This window comes from Lissotriton vulgaris, chromosome 4_1 (genome assembly GCF_964263255.1).
Source record: "Lissotriton vulgaris chromosome 4_1, aLisVul1.2, whole genome shotgun sequence".
NCBI classification, from domain to species: Eukaryota; Metazoa; Chordata; class Amphibia; order Caudata; family Salamandridae; genus Lissotriton; species Lissotriton vulgaris.
This window is the reverse complement of record NC_141691.1, coordinates 2,052,341,977-2,052,355,245: the sequence shown is the minus strand read 5'-3', so window position 1 is coordinate 2,052,355,245 and position 13,269 is coordinate 2,052,341,977. Positions and strand designations below refer to the sequence as shown.

Genomic DNA, 13,269 nt, shown 5'->3' with positions numbered 1-13,269 from the left:
GGATGAGTCACGGGACGGCAGCCGACGGGGCCCTCGGGTCCCCTGGGTGGATCGGGCAGCGTCCCCCGGTCTCAAGGCTTCACGCCGCCAATCCCAGTGCGTCGGGCAGTCGGGTGCAGGGTCCCTCTCTGCTTGGTGGCAGCCGGGCTCAGGGCCGAGATTCAGGACCATCCGACCTCCTCGCCGCCATTTTCTTCACACCCCGGTCTACACCTCGGCCGCCTCTTCCTCGATCTCCTCGGGGCCAGCAGTCCCCCAGCGATTCTCCGATTACGCCCAGCTGTCCCCTTACACTTCAGAGGGCAGGAGAATCGTTTTCGGGTCGCCTAGGGTCCCAAAAACAGGAGAATTAGCGGGATTCCGCGCGGAGCTGCGAGCTCACGCCGCCATCCCGATCGGCGTCCAAGCCACGCCCCATTACCTGCGTGGGATGATCTCCAACCCAACTATTGCGTCCCTGCCCATTAGAGTAGCCATATTGGTCAGACTTTGTCACATGGCCGGCAAAAGGGGGCCCGTACCACACGAGGTGAGATCATTTCACCCCAGATGGATTATCATTATATCTGGCTTAACCCTTTTTTCCCCACCAGCTGCCGAAACTTAGGTTCCAGCATAGCCCATCTCATCCTCAGGCTTCCCATCCAGGACAATTCCACGTTACTGAGGACGTGTGTTGGACTTGGCCCTTTTTGGCAGGTTCACCCCTGAACTTTTTGCCTTAAGCTCTGACATGGTAGTAGTGGTTTTAGGCCTCTGGGCACTTCAGCACTGTGGCTCAGTCTAAACGGCGTGCGCGCTCTAAGTGCGTGTGGTGAGATTGGCTTTCCCTCCCATACGAATGCATGGGGGATATGTGTGTCCCCGGTAATTCCTGGTATTAGAGGAGTGCAGGGGCGAGTTAAGTATGTATAAACTCGTGAGAATAAATGCTGCGCAATGGTGTGCATAGATTTATGGTGACTGGTGGAGAAATGCCACTTTTAGAAGTTGGAATTTCTGTGTGCTGTGTGTGTGCCTGCCTGATGTGAATTGCATGTCTGGCTTGTGATTGACAGGAGCTGAGAGGTGTGGGTGGCTCCAGGAGACCGGGTGAGTCAGCCCAGTGGTGAATAGAGAGATCTGCATCTAGATGGAAGGGAGGAGTTGCACCTGGGACCTCAATAGGGCTGTGCCTTCCCTTCACAATGCTGGCTCTGCCCCCTGTGGTGCGTTTGATCATTGAGCCCCCACCTAACAATGACGAAAGAGGAGCCTGGTAAACAGAGTGCTCCAAAACTAGTTGCATCTGGTTTCTCAAGCCCTGTGCTTTCAGACAAAGGAAATCCTAATATTAATATAGGGGCTGAGACCACATGAAAGTTGTTTTTTTCTCTTGACTTGAGGGGGGCCTGCTGCTGCCGGGCTGCAGGAGGAACGAGGGGCTACCTCCCTGTTGGTGGGCCCTGTGAGCTGGCCTGCCTGGGCCCAGCGTTTGCCCCCTTCATCCTAAAGGAGTCTCCTGGACTTTTGCCTCTAGCACCCTGGGAGCGCTTTTGCATTTATTCCAGCAGAGCGCTTGGCTCTTTGCCAGCTGAGAAGAAGCGCTTCCTGTTGCTGCCTGCAGCGCTGAGCTGCGATCATTATCGAGGAAATCCCGACGTAGGGATTCCCCCCGCTCTTGCTGCTTTTAAAGCGGGTGCCCACCCCGCATTGCGGCATTGGAAGGAATTATATCTACGGAAGCCTACCCCGTGTTATTGCTGCCTTCTTGTTTTTTTTTTACCTAGCAGGTGCCCACCCCGCATTACGGCAGACAGTAGTTGCTGGTTTCGTCATGCGGGTGCCCACCCCACTGTTCGCGTCCTCTTAGCAGGAGCTCACCCCGCAATCACAGCCGCATAAATATTATTTGATGAGCGCGGGTGCCCACCCCGCGTTTATGAATTTTTTAAGGAAGCGGGTGCCCACCCCGCATTGCTGCCACCGAGAGTAAGAGCCGTCTCGAATCACCCCCGTGGCCCGGAAGTAAGGCACAGTGGCGCCTGACTGAAGGCGGGGTCTCACGACGGAAGTTGGAAGAGGAAGTTGCCGGCCGGTGAGCAAAGGGAGGACGGGAGCCTACCCCGCCTCCCAGGACATCCCGGTGCAGGAGTGAGAAACCAGCAAGTCTGCGCGGGGCTCTAGTGAGCTGTGAGAGCCCTGCCCGCAGTCCAGAGGAGCCCCATTGAAGGGGGGCTCCACGAAGCCTTCCAGAATCAAAAGCGGCATCAGAGGAAGACGAACAGTCAGATAAGAGCTCGGTGAATGGGGCTCAGCTGCATGATGGTTAGGGGGAGTGTCAGGGCACATTGTCAGTGCTCGCCCCTGGTGTCAGTGTGTGTGCAATTCTTTCCAACTGCCCCACCTAATAGCGGGCAGCTGCAACAAGGGCACCATTATTTCCAGAAGCCCCCTGATAGCCCAGCAAAGGCACAGTAGTGCCAGAGCTTGCCACAGCTGCCCCATCTGATAGCGGGCAGCTGCAAAGTAAAGTGGTTTCAGCTCCTCACAGTTGCGCTGCAGTTGCGGGCAACTGCATTTTGGGGGCATTTGTGTTTTATTCCCCGCATTTCCGAAGGAGTCCCCGCAGGGGCCCTGGGTTGATTAGGCACACATAGTACCAGTGCCGTTTTGTCCTTCCCAGCTGCCCTGCAAGAGCGCTGTCAGCTGCAACGTCTTGGGGGCATATTTTATTCCTAAGGAGACGAGATAGGGGTGAGAGACACTCCTGCCCTGCTCCCAGTGCTTTGCGCGCTTTTGCTACTTTTGCAGCCAGCCCTGACTTTGCGGGACATAGGGCATTTGAGCCCTTGCGAGAGACAATTGGCCTGGGGCCAGTTTCAGTCCGTGGTGCCCCCAATTGGGGTACCCTGTGTTTGTGCTGATTATTGCCTAAGGTGTTTATGCCTGCGAGGTCTATTGCCTCATATGATTATTGCAATGTAGTTGTGTGCTAATTATGCCTAACCTTAGGTGGTTCTATGCTAATGAGATCCATGCCTGATATGATTTAGGTGAGTTAATAGAAAAACAAGGGAACTCAAAAGGTAGTTAAAGACCCTGTGTGTCAATCTTACTTTAGAACAACGGTCCTTAATACATAAATTAGAACATTTAAATAAATATAGTCTGTAATAAGCATCAATATTCAATGGTGTCCAGCCGGACACATTGTTTAATTTAGTCAAATGTTTTAAATATTTACAAAAGCAACCAACATTAAAGTGGGATACAATCCTGCATCCAATACATGAACGACAAAAACAAAACACACATAACTTTAGGAATTTTCAGGCAAACAAGGAAAGAAGCTTCAGAATAAAGGAGGATAAAGCAAAAGCTATACTAAATAGTCATCACAATAGTGAAACGCAATGGTTGACTGTGTGAAACTATTTCCAAAGGTCGACGACATTTCGATCCCTTTTATGATTGTCGGGATCATCATCAGGACGGTTTAATAGACATGCCTGAATTAGTAGAACACTGCCTAGCATCCGATGGGGCCTCTGGGAGATTAATAGGGTGAAGATCAAGGGTCTGAGTTTGAGCGCTGCAGGATTCTCCCGGATACTGCCGCCATTGCCGGTCTAGGAGGTATTGCTATTAAGTACCGATCCCCCACCGCGAGTATTAAGGAATTCTCCAGCGGTTACCGGCATTTGGAATTCAGACCCTTGATCTTGGCACAAATGCTCATAAATGAAAGCCTAATCTGTATGTAAACTGTTTGTATTTGTAAACTATGTTTGCCTTCTAGATTGGATACAAAGCAGAATACATATTAATTGGGTGCATAAATACAATGAATATGAACAGGTCAATACTCTGAGAAAATTGATCATTTAAGTTACGAAATATTTTCTCATGCTAATCCTGATTGATTAACATGGGCCCACTCGAATGGAAGGGAGAGTGGGTGGTTGTAAATCTTTTAAAGGTTTATATATCTGTGTACTTACTGCCACAAGCTGTAAAGGTGTTCAAGGCGCGGAGATACTCCTTCGGGAGGTGATCCTAGCGCGGTATAAACCCGTAAATAAATAAATAAATAAATAAATATAGTTTGTAGTTTGATCTTTTAAAAATCAGAGCATATGTAATGATACTGGATACAGTTGTAAATGTGACTGAGTAAAGCCCCTTGCTTGCAAGATAGTATGATACTTAAATACAATGCGGCTCTTTAATGTTTTTACAATGACAGTGTTTTGCAATGAATGAAATAAATGATATATTAAAAAAATGAAAGGTGAAGCAAGCCATGGGGACACACAGCCCAATAATAAAAAGGACTCTCTCAGTCCTGCATTCCATTGTGCTGTTCTCCCTTGGCCTAAACCATCCATCGTCTCCAATTCCTATACGTGAAAATTAGATCGGCAATTACCTATGGAGCGGACCTATGGGGTTACGCTAATTTGTCCCAACTTGAGAAAATACAAAATACATTTTTACGTAATTTGGTGGGTCTCCCTCAATCGACACTCATGCTTCCTCTTATGTTGGACTTGGGTTGTTATCCAATAGAGGAAATAGCCAAACTGAGAATAATTCTACTATGGAGGAGAATTTGGGTAACTCCTGAACTGGCTTCCTTTGCTGAGGGTATAGAAGACCTCAGACGAATAGTAGGTAGTGGCAATCTCCCTTGGTTCAGAGCGGTCAGAACCACTTTGGCAGATATGGGTCTTATTCAGCTATGGTCCGATCCCAGGATCAGCGTGTTTCCTGGAAAGAAGGATCTCAAAGACCAGTTTTGGGCCACTTATAGAAACAGACTGATCATGGAACATAGCTCAGCAACCCTCTCTGGTAGATTTTTGAGCCATAAAGTGGATATAAGCTTGGAGATTTATTGGGATGCCATAACAAAGAGCAGTGATAGGAAACTCTTCCATCAATTTAGAGCAGGAACGTTACCCTTGAGGTCGTTTACACAGAAATGGAGGGGGGTACAGGGGATTCATGTCCATGGTGTCAAGCACAGAAGGAAACTGTGAGTCATTTCTTCTTTGTTTGCCCTGCATATGTTAGCCCACGGAAAAAATGGCTAAAACCGATTTGTCAGAAGCTAAAGACGAGAAGGGCCGTTGATGCTCTAAGGTTGCTAGGGACGGTAACAACTCTCCCGGTGGCCGTATCTGTAGCCAAATGTTTAGGCTGGTCTTGGTTAATTAGAGTGAAATATATGCACAGCACTAGTTAGCTTGACAGTCTATTGCTATTATTATTATCTATATCACTTTTATTATTGAATAGTCAGTGAAGCACCATGTATCATGTAAATCATGTATTATGTTGGTTTTAATGCTGTATTGTGTGTTTTAAACTGTGTGTTTTATCTTGTGATGTCTTTTATGGTTAATTTTACCGAAATAAAGACTTATGAAACGGTTTGTATTTGTAAACTATGTTTGCCTTCTAGATTGGATACAAAGCAGAATACATATTAATTGGGTGCATAAATACAATGAATATGCAAAGGTCAATACTCTGAGAAAATTGATCATTTAAGTTATGAAATATTTTCTCATGCTAATCCTGATTGATTAACATGGGCCCACTCGAATGGAAGAGAGAGTGGGTGGTTGTAAATGTTTTAAATGTTTATATAGTTTGTAGTTTGATCTTTTAAAAATCAGAGCATATGTAATGATACTGGATACAGTTGTAAATGTGACTGAGTAAAGCCCCTTGCTTGCAAGATAGTATGATACTTAAATACAATGCAGCTCTTTAATGTTTTTACAATGACAGTGTTTTGCAATGAATGAAATCAATGATATATTAAAAAAATAAAAGGTGAAGCAAGCCATGGGGACACACAGCCCAATAATAAAAAGGACTCTCTCAGTCCTGCATTCCATTGTGCTGTTCTCCCTTGGCCCAAACCATCCATCGTCTCCAATTCCTATACGTGAAAATGGTGACAAACCGCTTCGACAAACTGAGCTGAATGAATTAACTTTAATTCTCTAGACATGCGTCCATCTCCATCCATATGACATGGTACATCAAGAGTTTAACATGTTGTACCGATTTCTATCTGTCCCAGGAAGTGAAAGCAAACACAGGTCTCAGCACACCTGACCAATGCAGATAAGCATACTTGTACACTCTTTTAAAGAAATAGCATACATGAATATTTTTGGTGCATAAGTAAACACCAGCTACCTTTTAACCACTCAATTACAATTGATTTTCTTCTCTTTCACAGCCTGAAAGGTTGCTGATGAAGACACCTGCTGTACAGTATGAGGCACTAACACTGCAGCACACCATCTGCAGCAACAGTAGTTAAAAAGAATCCTGCCACAGCAAGGAGTGTGATGAAACACTTGAAGATCACACCTGTAAACAGATCAGTTCTTTTGTGGGGAAATAGCATGCCACTGCACAAACTGCCAGTTAACCTTTACCCCCAGTTTCAATAAGTTCACACATTAGAGAATTATCTCTAACTACTTGTACCAGAGTGAGGGGAAACCATCATTGCTGATGGCTTTGTTATATCAAGGCATCTGTACTGGGGATAAAATGCATATGGATTGCATGGAAAGTTTCACTCAAAGTTCAAATATATTCGAGCACCAAAGGGTTCAACCCCCGAAGAAAATGTTCCAGTGTACAGAGTGTGGGAAAACCTTCACTCAGAAGTCATATTTATTAAAACATCTAAGAATCCACAGTGGTGATAAACCTTACCAGTGTACCAACTGTGGGAAAAACTTCACTCAAAAATCATATCTGGTGAAGCATAAAAGAATTCATACTGGGGAGAACCCATACAAATGTAAAATGTGTGAGAAGTGCTTCAGTCGAAGCTCGCATCTTTCCCAACATCGTAAAATCCATACTGGAACGAAGCCATACAAATGTACAGAGTGTGAAAAAAGCTTCAGTCAAAGGGGTAATCTTTACTCTCATCAGAGGATCCATACTGGGGAAAAATCATATCAGTGTCCAGGGTGCCCAAAATGCTGCTCTTTTCTGTTATCTCTGTTACTGCATCTCCGAGTCCATACCGGGGAGAAACCTTACCAATGTACGGAGTGTGACAAGTGCTTCATTGATAAATCAGGTTTGGTAAAGCATTGGAAAAGTCACACAGGGGTGAAATCACACAAGTGAACTGAGTGTGATAAAAGCTTCAGTCGATTCTCTTGTCTCCAATCACATCAGAAGATTCATACTGGGGAGCAACCATTGCAATGTACATAGTGCCAGAAAAGCTTCAGTCTACACTCTGAACTCTGTACCCATCAGATGATCCATATTAGGGAGAAGCCTTATCAGTCTTCAGAGTGTGATAGAACTTTTGTTCGCAGGTCAAATCTGGTTTGTCACCAGAGAATCCATACTGGAGAGAAACCATACCAATGCACTGAGTGCACGAAAAGCTACAGTTGACACTCAAGTCTTTATAAGCATCAGAGAATCCATACTCGGGAGAAACCACACCAGTGTAGTGGGTGAAAGGATAGCTTCCTTTGCTCATCAACTCTGGTTTGTGATCCAATAATCCATTCTGTGAAGAAGCTATAATAGTGTACTGAATGCAAAACAGCTGAAGTCGATCCTCATGTATTTACAGGCATCAAATGATCTATACAGGAGAAAAACCATGCTGGTGTCCGGATGTCGGGATAGCTTCACTGGGAGGACTGGTTCATAAAAACATTGATGCAATCATACTTCTAGAAATCACCTGTGGTTTCAAATTTAGTGAGGACTTATGCAGGTACCACCCCGAGATAAGCTCAGAGGATGCACTTGTGGCACAATTCACGGTTGAAAGAGACCAGCTGCAACTTGCAATTAGTCTAAGAGAGTAGGAAGGCAGCATATGCACACAGCAGGGCCCCACTCATTAAACTGCCTTCTAGCCATAAGAATATTTCTCTATCAACTAACAAGGCTGGTATTCATTTGAGGAAGATGCCTATATGATGATTGATACAGTTACAAAGACTACCTCAACATAGTACAATTTGTTCTTTTTTGTGGGTGTGCAGGAGGAGGCTTGAACTCTGGGAACTCCTCAAGCCACACTGGTAAAATCAGTTTACTCACAACCTAGCTTTATGAAGTTTTAGTTGTTTTATTCTAATAAAGTTACAAAGAAGGCCTTGATATCTGAATAACATACTCTAATCTGGGGGAAAATGCTGAACCAACCCTCTAGAGATAATTTAATAAACCTTTAATTTACTTAATTGCTCTTTATCTTGTCATCCTCACTTTAAAAGAATTACTTTGAGTCTTTTCTAGGTGATTAGTTCACAGAGGCTCACTGTTTGATCAGACCTGCTGGAGCCTTGTTCCAAATAATTCCAGATCAGCCTGCCCTTAAACCTCTGTGCAGAAAATCCACGATAAGTTCTGCTAGTTACAGAGAGTTCAAATATTCAGTTATTTAAGCATCAAACTGAAGTTGCCATCAGTCCGACAGAGGCAACCAACTGGGAAGCTGCATAATCCAGTTCTACGCAGCCAGCCTGGAATCAAGTGGTACTGATCTTTCTCCATAAATTGCAGATCTCTTTGTGAACAGATTTACTCACTGGTGCCGAATCCACTGACCATTTGTGAAGACCCTCCAATTCAATGCAAGATTCGTTCTAATTCCGTTACTAAGACCAACATTGTAACTAATCAATTTCATCATTCAGCCTATGTTGTTTCTGCTTATTTCAATCATATGTTTAGAATGTTTTAAGTTATAATGTGCTCAATTGAAGAGTTGTTTCTGAATGTCCAATATTTATACTTGGTGCCCACTTTGAAGTGGGAAAAGATTCTAGGGTCCCCCCCCCCACCCAACAGGTGTCCAGAATCTCCTTCCTCCTTGCCCCAGTTTGTCTGGGGTCACAAGAAGGTAGTGGGAAATCCTTTGTAAGTGTGCTGAGGCAGAGTCGTTGAAGTGCAAGTGTGATAGGTGAAATCTTTTCTCTCTGATCCTGACAGAGATGGGCCATCCTGCCAATACCTATTCAGCCATTGTCTCTCTGTCTGGAAGAAATACACAAAGACCAACTGCAAGCTACACCTAGTCATTAGATCCAGGATACAGGCATTACCTGTTTAACTTTCTAGAAATTTCATTTTCAGAATTGTGATTTAAAACCTGACTGTACCATTAAAGATTGTTGTAATTTGCAACTCCTCAGACACCAAACATTACTTTCCTACCTGCTCCCAATCAAACGTTATCACTTATTAAATGAGATAACATAACATAATGTTATCCTACAGGAGAATTAGGCCTTAAGGTAGTAAAAAACAAAATGTAGGAGTTTTTTAATTCCCAGGACATGTACACTTAAAAGTATGTGCCTAACGTTTTTCAGTACAATGCATCCTGCCCTATGTGCTGTTTAGGGCCTGCTCTGGGGATGACTTGTATGTATTAAAAAGGAAGGTTTGGGCCTGACAAAAGGTTTATTTCATCAGGTTGAAATGGCAGTTTAAAATCGCACACAGACTGCAATGAGATGCTTTAGACATGTTTAATAGGCTTCTTACGTGGGGGACACAATGAGTGATGCAGGCCCTTAGCAACACTTCCTTTATAGGCCCTAAGTACACATAGTACCACTTCACTAGGGACTTACAAGTAAATTAATTGTGCCTATTGAATGTAAGGCAATTTCACCATGTTTAATGAAGAGAGCACAAGCACTTTTGCACTGATGAGCAATGGTAATGAAAACGAGTCAGAAGAAAACAGTTAATACTAAATGTTTGGGGATGACCCTGCAGGAAGGATCAAGTCCAACACGCTCAGATCCTGAGGAGACTGTTTCCATGTGAAGATCCAGTTCTGCCTTTGACTTGATAAAACAAAGCTGAGGTCAAAGACAGTAGTTTTGCAGCGTGAATCTTTCTGGATTCACTATGCTGTGCATTATTCCGCGGTCTAGTGGTTGGGTCGGGAATCGTAGTCTTTTCTTTGTTTTGTTTTGTTTTTTTTCATAGCAAAGTTGGGCGTCGACGTTCCACCTTTTGGTGTCCTTCTCTTGACGTCGGCACGCTTCCTGCGGAAGCTCCCACTCTTGGGCGCCATCTTCAGATTATTTTTTCCGCCGTTGGGTCTGGATCGTTCCCGAGAGGCTCCAGAGTTTTGGATGGGAAAAAACACAGAAGAGTCGAATTTTGCAGGAAAAGACTGAGAAGACGACGAGGGATTAACACCTACAAGCCGGGACGACGAAGGAGAAGGAGAACTTCACACAGGGGCCCCCCTGAGCGCGAGACGTGGACAACACACCGTTTAAATTCTGCCGTAACTGCCACCACAAGTACGCGCAGAAGGACCAGCACCTGGTTTGCAACCTCTGCTTACCGGTCGACAACGAGAGCAAGGACTGCAATGCTTGCTCGGCCTTCACACCGAAGACTCTCTGCGTTAGAGAGCGACAGAGAAGGGCCAACTTCACCATGCAGGGGAAGGGCCCACCACCGTCCCTTCGAGGCCTGGGTCTCTCGACCGACGAAGAAGACAACGTCGCCGGAAAAGACGACGGCTACACGGTCGTAGAGACCGATTAGAAAACTTCTAAAGAGGTAGGGGAGTCGTAGACCCCAATAGCCCCGACAGACCAGCGAAGGTCTGACACAGATTCTCGAAAGACTGAGTCGAAGTCCTCGAAGGGAGCACTGGCGCCGAAAACTTCGTCGGGCGCAGCTGCAACCAAGGACAGAGAGCCCAGCAGATCCTTCGAGAAGGACTCCCAGGCGGCAAAGACCGGCAAAAGCCAAGGTCGTTGAAGCACGTTCCCGAAAAGGAACGTTTGACTTCGAGAGAGAAGGCCCCGAAGGCCGCCTCGACATTGACAAGGGAAATTAGGCTCGTTTCGACGTCAGCACCGAAATACAAGTCAAAGAGACCAGCAGAACAGTCTGACGCCGAACAGGCCGCCGGACTGGAAAAAAAGAAATGACAGCTTGAGGTCGAAATGGAGAACATCCTACAGAGAAAGAAGGAGTTTGGCAAACGCCTCAAGAATTACACGATTCCGTCGAAGACACAGACGGTTATCGTCGAGCCGGAAGAAGAAGAGGAGGATTTCGAGGCCGAGGAGCCGCCGAGAAGCTCCGAAACTGTCGATCGGCAAGAAGAAGAGACTTTCTTCTATGACGACGAGAGGGACGACGACCAAAAGACGTTCCTAGGGTCAGCATCCTCGGGGACACAGGACCTGGAGTGGCAGGACCTCGAAACCGAAAGTCCAGAAGAGGGCGTAGACATGTACCCTTCGAGGCCTTTGCTGCCAGACGACATTGGGGCGTACAATATCGCCATCTAGAACGGGGCAACAAAGTTTGGATTCAAGCTTGATGAAGAGAAGAAGAAGCCAAACTTCCTCTTGGAGACCCTACTCCCCACGCAGACCAGGAGCCAGTATCTCCCGATGCTCGAGAGTGTCATGGCTCAGGGAGTGGAGGCGTTTAAGGACCCAGCGACATGCAGGTCGGTTAATCCAAGGACGGAGAAAAAATACAAGCACTCGACGAAAGATCCCCCATACATCAAGGGGACAGTCCTAGCGGACTCCATTATCACAGCAACCGCAAGGAGGAGGGCAAATGTGCCAACAACATCAGGGCCACCACCAGACGAGGAAAGCAAGAGGATGGACCTGACGGGGAGGAAGATAGAGAGAAACACTGCAATGCATTGGCGCATGGCAAATTCCAACGCCCTGCTGAATAGGCACCAGTACCAAATACTGGACCAAATCGGCCAGCTGGTGAAGCACCTGCCAGAAGAGTACCAACACAGAGCCTCGCACCTGGTGGAGGAGGGGAAAAATGTGGCAAATGCTTGCCTCAAAACAGCACTGGATGGAGCAGACACATCAAGCAGGCTGATGATGTTGGGAATCACTGAAAGAAGGCAAGCCTGGCTCAGGATCTCAGGCTTCAAACCAGAGGTGCAGCACAACATCCTTAGGACACCATTCAATGGGGAGACACTGTTTGGAGCGCCGGTAAATGAAAAACTCACCCAGCTTAAAAAGGATAACAACACTGCAAGGTCAATGGGGGACTTACAATTCAGAGGGTCAAAGAGGGGTACCACGTCACGTAGACCGAACGGAAGGGGGGTAACCAATCAGGAACGTCACACCAGACATTCCAGCAGTCACAGCAGGGAGACAACCAAGCACAGCAAGCGCACCGGAAACAACACTGGCACCAACAGCAGAGAGGCCAGTCCTATCACGGGAGAGGAAATGGACGTGGACAGAATAAGAGAGGCGGCCAACAACCCGCCTCAAAGTGACTCCGTCTGGAGATCAGTGCCCACCCGCTCAGAGCCTCACAGGGTGGAGCACAAAAGGAACGATGCAGGGTTACACGGAACAAACATCGCAGAACATCTAACACCAGTAGGAGGCAGGTTAAGTTGTTTCTTTCAGGAGTGGAGGAAGATAACAGACAAATGGATACTCAACACTATGCAGTTCGGATATTGCATAGAACTGGAAAAGACACCCCCAAACAGAAAACCAAAGAAGAGGGCGCAGTCAGGAAAAGAGCTAGAGCTGCTTCAAAGAGAAGCGACAGACCTCCTGGAAAAGGAGGCCATCAAACCAGTACCATACAGAGAAAGGAACAAGGGAGTGTGCTCCACAAACTTCCCAGTGCCAAAGGTGGACAAAACAATGAGGCCCATCCTAGACCTAAGGTTCCTGAACAAAGTCATAAAGACAGAAATTCAAGATGACGTCCTTACAGGAGGTCATTCCTCAGATAAGAGACTGAGATTTCATGGCCACCATAGATCTCAAAGATGCTTACCTGCACATCCCAATGAACAGGCAGCACAAGCACCTACTATGATTCACAATAAACAAGGACCACTACCAGTTCACAGCCCTAGCGTTCGGACTAAAATCCGCTCCAAGGGTCTTTACCAAGTGCCTCGCAGCAGTGGCAGTGCACCTAAGACGGGAAGGGATCCATGTATACCCTTACCTGGACGACTGGCTGATAAAGGCAAGCTCCCACAGAACATGCAACGGATACGTGCAACCAGTGACAAATGTGCTGATGGACCTGGGATTCTCCAACCACTGGGGGAAATCTTCTATGGAACCAGAGCAAGTAAAAATCTTCTTGGGAGCAAAGATCAACACCATACAGAGCAAGGTTTTCCCTAGCGACAAGAGGACAATGGCAATACTGAAGGAGACGCGCCTCTACCAGAAGGGGCGATCTCTTAAAGTGAGGACAGCG

The 13,269-nt window shown here is 46.3% G+C and overlaps 1 protein-coding gene and 1 pseudogene across 1 annotated transcript in view; one reads left to right on the top strand and one right to left on the bottom strand.

Annotated features, from left to right (window-relative positions):
* Positions 1–13,269, bottom strand: part of LOC147724945 (uncharacterized) — a 239,703-nt gene that overhangs the window by 97,948 nt on the left and 128,486 nt on the right. The gene's annotated exons all lie outside the window — the stretch shown is intronic.
* LOC147724946 (uncharacterized) lies at positions 6,523–7,569 on the top strand (annotated as a pseudogene).